The sequence below is a fragment of the Indicator indicator genome, chromosome 1, assembly GCF_027791375.1.
Source record: "Indicator indicator isolate 239-I01 chromosome 1, UM_Iind_1.1, whole genome shotgun sequence".
In the NCBI taxonomy this organism is placed as follows: Eukaryota; Metazoa; Chordata; class Aves; order Piciformes; family Indicatoridae; genus Indicator; species Indicator indicator.
This window is the reverse complement of record NC_072010.1, coordinates 93041962-93053731: the sequence shown is the minus strand read 5'-3', so window position 1 is coordinate 93053731 and position 11770 is coordinate 93041962.

Genomic DNA, 11770 nt, shown 5'->3' with positions numbered 1-11770 from the left:
TTTTGAGTATAGCTTTTTCCTCTATCTTTTGCTGAGAAGGGTGGACTACTTTACCATACCTTTTCACTCTGCCTGGGCTGACCTTTTTGAATGCTTTTTTTTTTTAAATACTCCTCACCCAAGCTGGTGCTACACTTCTTAACTGACTAAGAGGAGGGTTTAGAGTGGTCTTTGATTTTTTTTTTTTTTTTTTTTTTTTTCTCCATTTACTTAACTCCCAGCAGACTTCTGCCAGAGTAAGAGCTAGATCTGGTGTTGGCATGAGTAACATGGTAAAAATAGGAATCCCGAGGCAAGACCCTTGCTTTAAAAATGGGTGAAATGCTGTAGGACTCCTTGAGATTTAGTTTTTTAGGTGGTGTTGGGGTAGGAAAAGTGACTGTGACCACCTTAGGAGTTTTGATTACAGAGGGCAAGTGCCCATCTCCAGATAAATTTGTAACAGCTACAAAATCTGTTGACACATCTGAGATGAGGCAAGGGTTGAGGAAACCAGGCAGCAAGACCTGAGCAAGACAAACCTGAATCTGACCTCTAATCACATAGCTTTGCAGGGGTCTCCTGGATCTGCTTGGGATGGGCTTTGGTTTGCTGTGTTTATGTGCTCCTCTGGGAGGAGGTGGTGAAGAACTGCACAGTTTGTTCCCTTTGAAGGTTATTTTCCCCTTTCCTCATTCAATGGTAACAATGCAGTTCTCATCTCATGAGAGGGTGTCCATGGAGCACCAGAGAAAGTGGAATATATTAGAGCATTTTATGGGTTTGGAAAATAGGCTGGCTGGCTGCTTCCTGGTACTGTAACCTCAAAGCAACAGTGAACTCTACTAAGCTCTGCTTTGCATCCTTTCATGCTTTGTTTGCGTGAATATCAGTGCTCCTTTCTATGCACTGTTGCCTGCAATTTTCATGTATGCCAATACAAATACCAACTTGAGCTTGGACTCTTCTCCAAGCACCTGGGAAAGTGCACTGAGCTGAGACAACACCAAGCTTCCCCATTCCCCAAGTAAATATTGAACTGCATTCCTTTCCTGGTTTGTTTTTTCAAGTTTAATCTGCATCTTGAATTCATCTGCTTTGAAAGACTCCAACCTATAGCACACTGCAGTGTGCATCTGGTTAGTAGGGCTGTCCGGTCATTTGAGGGTGACTGGAGAACCAAGGATTTCAAGATGGTAGTTGTGGTGAGGCAAGTGATGGCCCCCTCGTTGCACATTATGTGGTCTTTGATACCCTAGGGGTGACTATATGAGCTGCTCCAGAATTACTCGTCCTTGCCCAGAGGTGTGTAGCGTTCATTGGAGTGCATCTTGACAGACATATGCTGGAAAACAGTTGCTTTATTTGCTCAGTTTGCACTAATTGAGTCTTGCAGGTGGGTAGATCATTAACAACAAAAGCCCTTCTGCATGGCCTGAGCACCTGTGTTGGCAACACTCAGTGGCAGACTCTGGCTAGAAAGGTGCAAATGGTTTCCTCAGCCAGAGGCAGCCTAGTTTTGACAAAAGCTTGTTTTTAGTACTGCTAGGACCTGCTCATGCTGGTTATGTTGTCAGTTCCAGCATCCTTCTAAAAGGGGGGATGTGTTGAAGCACAATTAGCTTGTCATATGCCAACATAGTTTCCCTGGCCATCTGTAGACCAAGAGAAGTATATGGAGGGAGAGAGATATTTGTATCTGAGGATGTTCATGCAGCACAGCTGTAACTCAGACCATAGCTGCCTCTGGTGCCAAGCAAAGTGCTCTTCATTCTTCTAGAACTAAGTGGTAAATGTTTGGGTGGGGTTAGATGGGTGTGGGGATATGAACTCTTAGGATTTGCTGTTGTAGTAGGCTTCCACAAATCAGTGTGTTTCACAGTTTTCCTTCAAGTTTAAAAGTCTGATGTCTGAACTTACTTGGATTAACCTTTATTTCTGTTGTCTTTTTTTTTTTTTTCCTTTTTTTGCTTTGGGCTGCCATCATTCTATGAATGTATCCCAGAAAACAGTTCTTAAAGCTCCTGTTCCACAGCAAGCCTGCCTCATTGTAACTTCTGATAAAATGTTTTGTAGGAGGTGGAAGAGAATCACCATAAATCTAAGACTGCTTTTCTCAGGCTGTTAATCCTGGAGAACGGTTGTTGAATCTTGAATTCAAGGTTTAATCTAGATCTTGTAGAAAGCTCTGTTCCCTGTGCATGGATAAGAGACAGTGAAGGACAGTAGTTCCTGGTGGCAAGTTGTATTTTATTTGTATATCAGCTATGGGAAGAGAATGCTGTATCGTAGTGCTGTGCATCCCCAGAGACATGGAGATTGTGTGAAGTATGAAGTTACTGCAGAGAATTTCAGCTACTTTTGGTGGTTGCTGCAGCAGGACCTCCTTTTAGCTTGGAAACATCTTATGAGCAGCTAAATTTTTTTTTTTTTTTTTTTTTTTAGAGTTGAGAGCTTCAGTGGGGAAAAAAAACCAAAACAAAACAACAAACCCAAACAAAAACCAAAACAGCAGCATTGCTTCCATTTCTGGGTGAAGATCTAGCAAGAAAACTGTATGCAGTTAACACGTTTTAGAGCTTAAATTGTGTATATAAGAGTTATTCCTGGATCTCTGCAACTGTTTGTTTTTTTTTGGCTTTTGTTTTGTTGTTGTTTTTTTGGGGTTTTTTTTTGGTCATACATATGTTGAAGTATGAAGATAGTATCTACAAAAAGACTCCTATGAGAGGAAACCATGGTACAGGGGGAAAAAAAGAATCATCCAGGAAAGGGATAACTCATTTTTGGGAAGGGGAAGGGAGAGAATTTATTTTGTGTATGCAGAAACTGGATGAGTTTACATGATGCAGCTAATGGTTAAACCTGCCAACTGAATATGATGTAGTTACAATTGAAACAAACTTATGTGATATTTCATTGTCTTGATGGTGCCCTGTGTCTAGCAAAAATTCGATCCTCTAAATTGATGGTTTTTTCTTCCCTCCCCCACCCCCCCATGTAGTATCCAGGGTCAGCTGCTATGCACAAAGTCTGTGTTCTGTAAAGTGTTTGCTGACTTGGATGTTTCTTTTGTATCTGCAACTGCTTCCTGATTTATTTTGGCTAAAACCACCCCTGGTCTCTTAAGATTTAGTCGAAGGTATGCTGTATGCAGTTCACAGATGCATTCTCAATGTTATAAGTTCATCTGCAGGGGGAGCAAATTCTTTACAATAAGATGGTCCATTTTTAATCTATATCATTGCCCTTGTTGTACATCAGGAGCATGTTTTTGTTTTTCTCAATCTCTTTAGAACTGTTCAGAATAAACGTGCACTATTTGAGTTATATCATTTATGACTTGTCATGTGCATTTTTTGCAGTCCAACTGCATCCCTCTGAAATCAGATCTAGAAAATTCCTCAGATGTTTCCTCAACTATAATTCAAAAGATGTCTGACGTGAACTATGAGTTGGGCCACTGTGATGAATGCCGTGGGTGTCTGACAGCTGAGGAGAGTTGGGATCTGTTTGTTTTCCCTGAAGTTATGAGCCTTTTCTCAGAAATCCTCTGTCCTGTAGGGTGAAGGAGAGAGGAAAGTGAAGTGCAGTGTCCTGGAATAATTTTGCATCAACTAGTGAGCAGCCTTAAAACAGATGAATCGCCAAGAGCCCTGTGTTTTGGGCTTTACATGTTCTTTCCAAGTGTTCAAATTAATTGCTACCTATTGCAGATCTTGACAACAGTCTTTGAAAACCCGTGGTCTCTACCTGCAAAAGCAATTGGTGTTAAGATGCAAGTATTCTTCCAAGCTGGCTTTCCTTATAAGGGTATTTAAGTAAAACTTACTTCTCTTCTTAACTATTTCAATCTATTCTGTTTCAATCCTTCAATTTCTCCTTTTTTTTTTTTTTTTTTTTTGGTCTGTAGTTTCTCTTTGCTCCAGTCCTGCTTGGAAGTGCTGTTTATGAAGTGATAAACTTGCCCTGTGATACAATTTCTAGGGGAAAAAGATACGTTACCTTAAGCAGATAGAATATGCTACAGAATACTTATTTGAATTGCTCTGAAAGCTGCTTTATCAATAGATGAAGTTGCTGCATTCATTAGGACAGCATGCAAAAGCAGAGCTTGGGCTCTGATACTTGACTGTGGTCTTAAACTGCTGCTACCATCTGTCTTCTGTGACCTCTGCTGGAGGGCCTGGAAGGAACAGCTGGAGAACTGCTACCAGGAGTGCAACCTTCATCACTCTGCCCTCACAAGCAGCTGTAGAAGCTGGACAACTTTTGCTGTGCTTAAACTGCCACAGCTGTTCTCCAAACCACTCAGCTTTGGTTTCTTTTTCTCCACCTCCATCCCAGTCACACCTACAATTCCGTTACTCCTTTATAAGGAAACTAGCAGATTACCCCTGACTGTTCATGTTACCCTTTCCCAAAGCTTTGCTGGTCCTAATAGGATCTTAAGACTGGCTGTTCCATTCCTTTCACTATATTCCAAAGTTGGTTATTTATGGGATCCTTGTAATAACTTAGGATGTGCTACTATCTGTTACTTTAGGATGTGCTACTATCTGTTACTATCTGCTTTATCTTTTTGAGATCATCATTTAAAGAACAGTTACAATGCCAGGATCTTTTGAGTGTTAGGTCCTTCACTGGGATTGCTGGGGGTTTTCCTCAGTGCGTAAATCACTCTGTTTACCTGTGCTAGATAAAATTTGCATTTACACACAGGTCACCAGTTATTATTCATCTTGACTAATCTCCAGCTCCCTCTCACTACTTCCTTTATTAAAAAAGCACTGTTGAGAGCATAGACTCCAGCAGCAATTTTTTTACTCCAGGATTGACCTCCCACTAGTGTGAAGACTTTTTTCTTTTTTTTTTTTTTTCCATTATTTCCCCACCCCCCTGCCCTGTAATTTCTGTTTTATCAGAACTCTAGCCCTATGAGGATGCTGTCCTCTGATCCTGTAGTAGCCTAGATTTCTCAAGAGCTTTTGGACAGGCACTTTTTATTTGAAGTCCTTTTGAATATCTGTCCAACCAATCTCTGTGAGCTGGGTGTTGAAATCTGTTCCTGGCAATATTTTTTTTTTTCTCCTGTAACAGTTCTCCAAATCTGTTCAATGCATCTAGTCCAGAACCTTTGTATGGAAGCTCAATATTGCTTATGTGCTTTTCTCTTGCCTCTAAAAAAGTATCACTGAAACTAGGTGATGGAAAGGTTATGTTTTCCATATATTTTCATCCTGACTTCCTTCTCCTCTGCCCCTCCCCCACTGCTATAAAAGCATTCAGTTTTATTACCCTTTTGCCCTGTGGCATCAGCACCTCAAGCTCTCTAAGCTGCTGAGTGTATGGCCTGTAGTCCAAGAAACTCCTGCACATGGGGAAAGCTGCACTGACCAGTCTTCTGATCACTGTTCTAACATCTGCTGTGCACAGACTTAGGCTGTTGCTGTTCACGAAACAATTGAATCCAAACCTGTGCTGCAGCCAAGTAGATTAATGCCTTCATTCAAAAAAGGCACTCAAATTGTTCTTTAAGACACTCTAAAAAGCTCTTCAGCTGTCACTCTAGCAGCAGATCATCTCAGCTAGTCAGTTGAAAGCTCTTGTAAATTATATTTGTGCAAAACCTGCTTGCTTGTTTGGGTTGGGGTTTTATTTTGGGGGGTGGGGTGTTGGGTGGTTTGGTTTGGTTTGCTTTTTTTTAAGCTATCTTGCCATGAAGATGATCAGAGGGCTCGAGAGTCTCTCAGCCTGCCCCTGTATGAGAGGGTTGAGGCTGTTCAGCTTGGAGGAAAGGTAGCTCTGGGGGTGACCTTATAGCAGCCTTCCAGTACCTGAAGGGGGCCTGCAGGAAAACTGGGAAGGGATTTTTTTACAAGGGCTCATGGTGATAGAATGATAGAAGCTTGAAGAGGATAGATTTAGACTGGATATTAGGAAGTAATTCTTTACAGTAAGGGTGGTGAGACACGGGAACAGGTTGTCCAGGGACGCTGTGGATGCTCCTTCCCTGGAGGTGTTCAAAGCCAGGTTGAATGAGGCCCTGAGCAACCTCTAGTGGAAGGTGTCCCTGCTTCGGGAGGTGGAGGGGGTTGGAACTAGAAGATTTTCAAGTATCTAATGCTATACTAGTAATCTGAAAATTTGTGAGTTCAAACATGCCACAGCAGAGGAGAGTGGCAGAAGGTAAAATTTAGTTTTGCTGCTTTGGACAGGGTGTGCCTTATTAGTGAAAATCTATAATCTGAAAAAGTACACTGTCCTTTAAAAGGAAAAAAAATTAAACTGCATGGTTGATATTTGAATACATTGACAGAGGGCAGGTATTTCAGATTTGTCTTCTGGTTTGGCTGTCTAATGTCAGGTTGAAAAATATAAGAGCTAAAGAAATGTGCATTTGTATTTATACTTTACACTGTGAAGCTGATATGTGCAGTAACTTCAGAACAGCCAGAGCCTCAGATTCTTCACAGGGGTCTTCCACTTAATGTCCGATGAAAGGTTATCTTGGAAGCAGCAACTATCCAAAATTAAATGTGTGTGGGGTTGTGTTTTAACTGCCACTCTGACACATTTCAGCAGCAGAAAGGTTCATTTACACTGCTGCAGGAACTTGGCCCTGCTCTGTATCGTATTTAATAAAGTGTATTGTTTCAGGGTGCTATCTGGGGGTGGGGAAGGTACCTATGCTTTCCTTTAAAGCCTGAGCATCACAGCTCTGACTCTTGTGGAGAGAAAAAGCTTTGCAAGTCCAACATCACCTACAGGTGAGCAGAGATGCAAAGTAAATGTAAAATATGTTTGAGGAGTTCCAAAAAGTACCTATTGCAGAATGGATATGGAAGGAACTATTGAGCTTGCAAATGGGAACCTACCTCATTATGAGTTGCACCTGAATTTACAGAGGTATTAGAATAAAATACAAACTCAGGTACTGGAAAATTTTTAATGATAAAGTCCCTAATTTAGCCAAGGAAATAACACTTTTTGTAAGCTCTGATATACTTCATGGGGAAGATGAATGAAGAGTCTTACTCCCTAGAACCTAAATAAGCACAGTGTGTCTCAAAGCTTGTGTTGAAAACAACTGGTTCTGTTAATGAATCAGTAACAGCTACAGGAGTAGGGCAGGTCCCTAGTCGATGGCTGCTATCTTTAGCTAGCTGCTTTGTGTGCTGCTTTCTTGTTCGTGTTTTGTCTTTTTCTCTCTCAAATATTTTGATCCTTAATTGCAAGGAAAGTGGGGCAGTATTTCAACATAAATACTTACCAGTAACGTTTATATTATTATCAAGGAGCTAAACCGGAGATCAACTTCTTGTGGATTACTCCTCAGCACCTGCGTAGCTGCATTCAATGCTCAGCCTTTACCCCCGGCCCCTTATTGAAGTTTTCTCCCTAAATCCCCCCTCAGTCACGCTGCTGTTCTGAAAGAAAGAAACTTTACACCATTCTATACTGGCTTTCTTGGCTTTTTCTGGTTTGGGTGTTTTTTTGTGGTTTTTTTTTTTTTTTTTTTTTTTTTTTTTTTTTTTGGTTGGTTGGGTTTTGTTTTGGTTGGTTTGTTTTTACCGGCCAGCCCTTAAAGTTCCTGCCTCCTCTCCCGTCACTGAGGTTAAGCTGCCCAGAGGTCACCTAGGGCCGTAGCTGGACTCTCTTAAAGCTCCATCCCTGGGAGGAGGTCGCGGCAGACGCGGCGCTTCAGACGGGCCGCCGGTCGATCGGGTTGTGGCCCGCAGGGAAAGAGCAAGCGAGGCCGGGGCCGGCGACCAGTGGAAGAGCGCTGGCAGCCTGTGAGGGGTGGTAGAGCGGGCGGCTTCTCAGAGGCCAGGGAAAAGGCAGCTCCAGCCGGCGCTGGGGTAACGCGGCCGCTTCCCCCTTAAGACCTTCCCCCCCCATCTCTCGCCCCCCGGCTTTTCGCTTTCATTGGTCGGCTGAGGTGCCGCTCTCCGGCACTTCCTCTTTCGGCCACCTTAACTTACTGACGGCACACACGCCAGTCTCAATCTCCTCGCTTTTTGATTGGGCCGCCCCGCCAATGTTTGTGCTGGCGATTGGTCCATGCCGGCTCCGCCCCGTCCAGATGCTGCAAGCAACGCCTTGTCGTCTCATTCTGCCCTTCTTGATTGGCCTGGAGGGCGCAACCCTTGCGCTGGGATTGGCTGGCCCGAGCCGCGCGTACGAGCAGCAGGGTGGGCTGCGCGGGAGGTCGATGAAAATCGGGGGGGGGGAGGGATGGAAGCGGAGGCAGCGGCGGAACGCTGACACCGGGTGTCCGGTCGGAGGATGGTCCCCGCCGTGGGGCTGCCGCCGCTCAGCCCCCCTGTGAGTGCCGGGCGCTGCCGCGGGGGTGGGCCCGCTGCCTGCGCTTGGAGCGGAGTCTGGTGAGCGGGAGGAGGGGTGAGCCGGGGAGCGGCCGTGGCGCGGCAGCTGGTGCCGGGGTTGAGGAGGCGCGGGCCGTGGCCTGGCGGTGGTCGGGGCCTAGCCCTCCCTCCCTGGTGGCTACTGTTGCGATGAGTAGCCGACTGGCAAAGGGCGCGCCCGAGGCTTCGGTCCTGTCGCTGTAGCGGCGGCGGGGTCTCGGGCCCTCACACCCTCGCCTCAAAGCCCCGGGGAGCTTCGGCCTCCTCGCCCAGCCGGTTCGGGAGCCGTGAGGGGAGAACAGGGAGCTGGACTGGGCCGGGGGCAGCTCCCCGCCCTTTTTGCCTTGGGTTGTCCGTGGCGGCATCACTGTGGGGGACAGCCGGCGCCCCTTTGTCTGCCCGCGCTGCTCGGTGTGTCCAGGTGTGCCTGGCCCGGCCTCCCCGTGGGCCTGACCGCGCAGCCAGAACAGGCCGGGCCCTCAAGGGGGTGGTCGGCCCTTTGTAGTGCGGCTGGTGCCTGCCCCGTGGGTTGTCCTGCAGGCACTGCCACAGGGAGGATGGCCGAGGTTCTCTGCTGGAGAAGTTTTGTTGCTTCTGTTGTGAGGGTTGGAATCTCCTTGACCTACGCTGGTAAGGTCTCGAAGTGCTGGTGCATGTAATCGGGCAGAGTGTAAAGATGAAGGTGCCTGCGGTTTGGAGAGCGAAACCTTTATGATCTGAGACAACTGGCTATGAATGGCTGTTGGGAAAGTTGGCTTTGGAGAGAGCAAAACGTGGACGCTCTTCCGCAACTATAACATGTTTCTGGCGTAGTCCAGTATAGAGAATGTGCTGTGCATCACCTCTGCATGCACTTGTGTGACATCTCAATCTGGAAGTTAGTCAGCTTCAGAGTACAATGTAAAAGTGCAGCTTTTTAAATTAGAATTTGGTCCCTGTAAACTGCCTTTTCTTGTTGGATGTGTTTTCAATTTGGTCTCCTAAAGAAAGAAGGCTTATGGATGTGCTCTGTCTGATTTTTCTCTCTGGCCAATTTCAGTCAAGTTTGCCAACTAACAGAGCTCTTCCAGTGACTGAAGTCTTTAGTTCCGTGAAAATCAACATCTGACAAAACATAGGAGATCATAATTATTGCTCACACTAAGGACAAGACATCTTGAATCCATCTCCTTGTTGCAGGTACCATGGGTCAACTTAGTCCATCAGCATACACATGGCTGAATACAGCTGTAGCACATTGTGCCATTTATCCAGGGAAGTTTGTAGGGGAAAAGTGGAACATGGAGAAGAAATGAATAGTGATGCATTGACTCACTGACCATTAGTATATAGAAAATCACACATCTTTATTCTTGCTTTCACCTAATAGTTTGACCTTCTGTTAGGTCCACCTAGATGTATCATTATTAAATACTTTTAGCAAAAATAACTTAATGATTGCATAGTCTAGCATTCAGAAGTCAGGTAATGGAATAGTTTGTTTTGGGAGCATGATTTCAGCTTTGCACTTTCATCTATAGTGCACTGGGACAATCATATTTGTGTGATTCCATCACATACCACTTTAAAATGTTGCAGAATACTGTTTGTGACTTGGGAGTTGTGTACAGTAAAGAGACAAATAGGAAGGAAGAAATCTCCTGTGGGGAAATATTTTTTTATTATAAGGATTTAGAATTTTTTTATTTCTACTTTCAATTAGTGCCATAAAAATAATTCATAGGTGCGTTTTGGGATGAGATAGATTTGACAACTGAAAATAATGTTTGTCAATGAATAGGAAACAAGCTTGGAAAATGCTCATAGTGTGAGCCCAACTTTAATGTAAGAAAAATTAGAAGCTGTATGAAGCAGCATAAGAACATTGTAAACTTTGAAGTATTTGGATATTATTTATTCTCCCAGAGACTTACTTACTCCCTCAAGTTATGGATACTTGGGAAGATTTTAACGGAGTAGATGAAAAATGGTGATGGATCCTGAAGGAGTCTGACAGTTGTGGAGATAATTAGTATGCAGTTGCTTGATAGTGGCTTTGCTGCTTTGATTCCTGGTTTTCCAAGTAGTGTTCCCAGGAGTTGACCAAGGACAGGCTGAAGTGACTGTCACTCAGGTGGTGCTGTGATGTGTGCCTGGCACCATGCATTCTGTGTGTGTGTGTGTCACAGGCTCTGTGCTTGTAACTGAAGTTGAGTTGTGGTCTGAAATTTCAAAGACATTTTACAAACAAAAGGACAAAACTTGAGTGAAGGTGTTCTGCTAACACTGCTGACCAGGCTGCTCCAGCTTTTTTTCACTTTTTCTTTTCCTGGGTAAATGTAGAGCATACTTCTGGGTTCTTTAAAGGGAAGAATCAAAGAGATACTTTCACATGGGTTGTTCTGGTGGTGGTGGTCCTTAGCCCCTCCCTACCTCCTCCCCCATGTGCTGAAATCATAAGATCTCTAACTTCCAGATACTGAAGTATAACAAATTGGGCAACAAAGAGGTATTGAAAAGTACATTCCAAATAGTCAAGCATGCTTTTAATTTGCAAAGTGTGTTGTGATGTAACCAGCCCTATCTAGCTTGGATGTGAATTAATGCAGTGGTATGAGATTCCACAAGGCCAAGGGCTGGGTCCTGCACTTGAATCACAACAACCCCATGAACACTCCTGGCTTGGGGCGGAGTGGTGGGAAGGCTGCCCAGCAAAGAAAGGCCCAGGAGTGTTGATTGACAGCTAGCTGAACACAAGCCACTGTGTGCCTAGGTGACCAAGAAAACCAACATCATTCTGGCCCCTATCAGAAATAGTGTGACCAGCAGGACCAGGGAAGGTTCTCAGCACTGGTGAGGCCACACCTTGAGTCCTGCATTCAGTTTTGGGGCCCTCCATACAAGAAACACGTTGAGGTGTTGGAATGGGTCCAGAGAAGGGCAATGAAGCTGGTGAAGAGTCTGGAGAACAGGTCCTGTGAGGAGCAGCTGAGGTAACTAAGTTTGTGAAGGCTGAGAGGACACCTCACTCTCTCCAGCTACCTGAAAGGAGGTCATAGTGAGGTGGGGGTTGGTCTGTTGTCCCTAGTAGCAACTGATGGAATGACAGGATGGCCTCAAGTTTCTCCAAGGGAGGCTCAAATTGGCTACTAGAAGAAATTTCTTAACTGGAACAGTTTACCCAGGGAGGTGGTTGAATCCCCATCTTTGGAGGTATTTCAAACACACAGAGATGAGACCCATGGTTTAGGAGTAGACTTGGTAGAGTTAGATCATGGTTGGACCTGATGATCTTAGAGGTCTTTTCCAACCAAAATGATTTATGATTCTGTTGCCCATCACTTTATAACTTACCTTCTGTGCTAGCATTCTTCATCTCTGTCATATTTGTGACACCTTTTTTAAAATTAAGTCCCTAAGGAGCACATTTTCCTGATCTGAAGGGT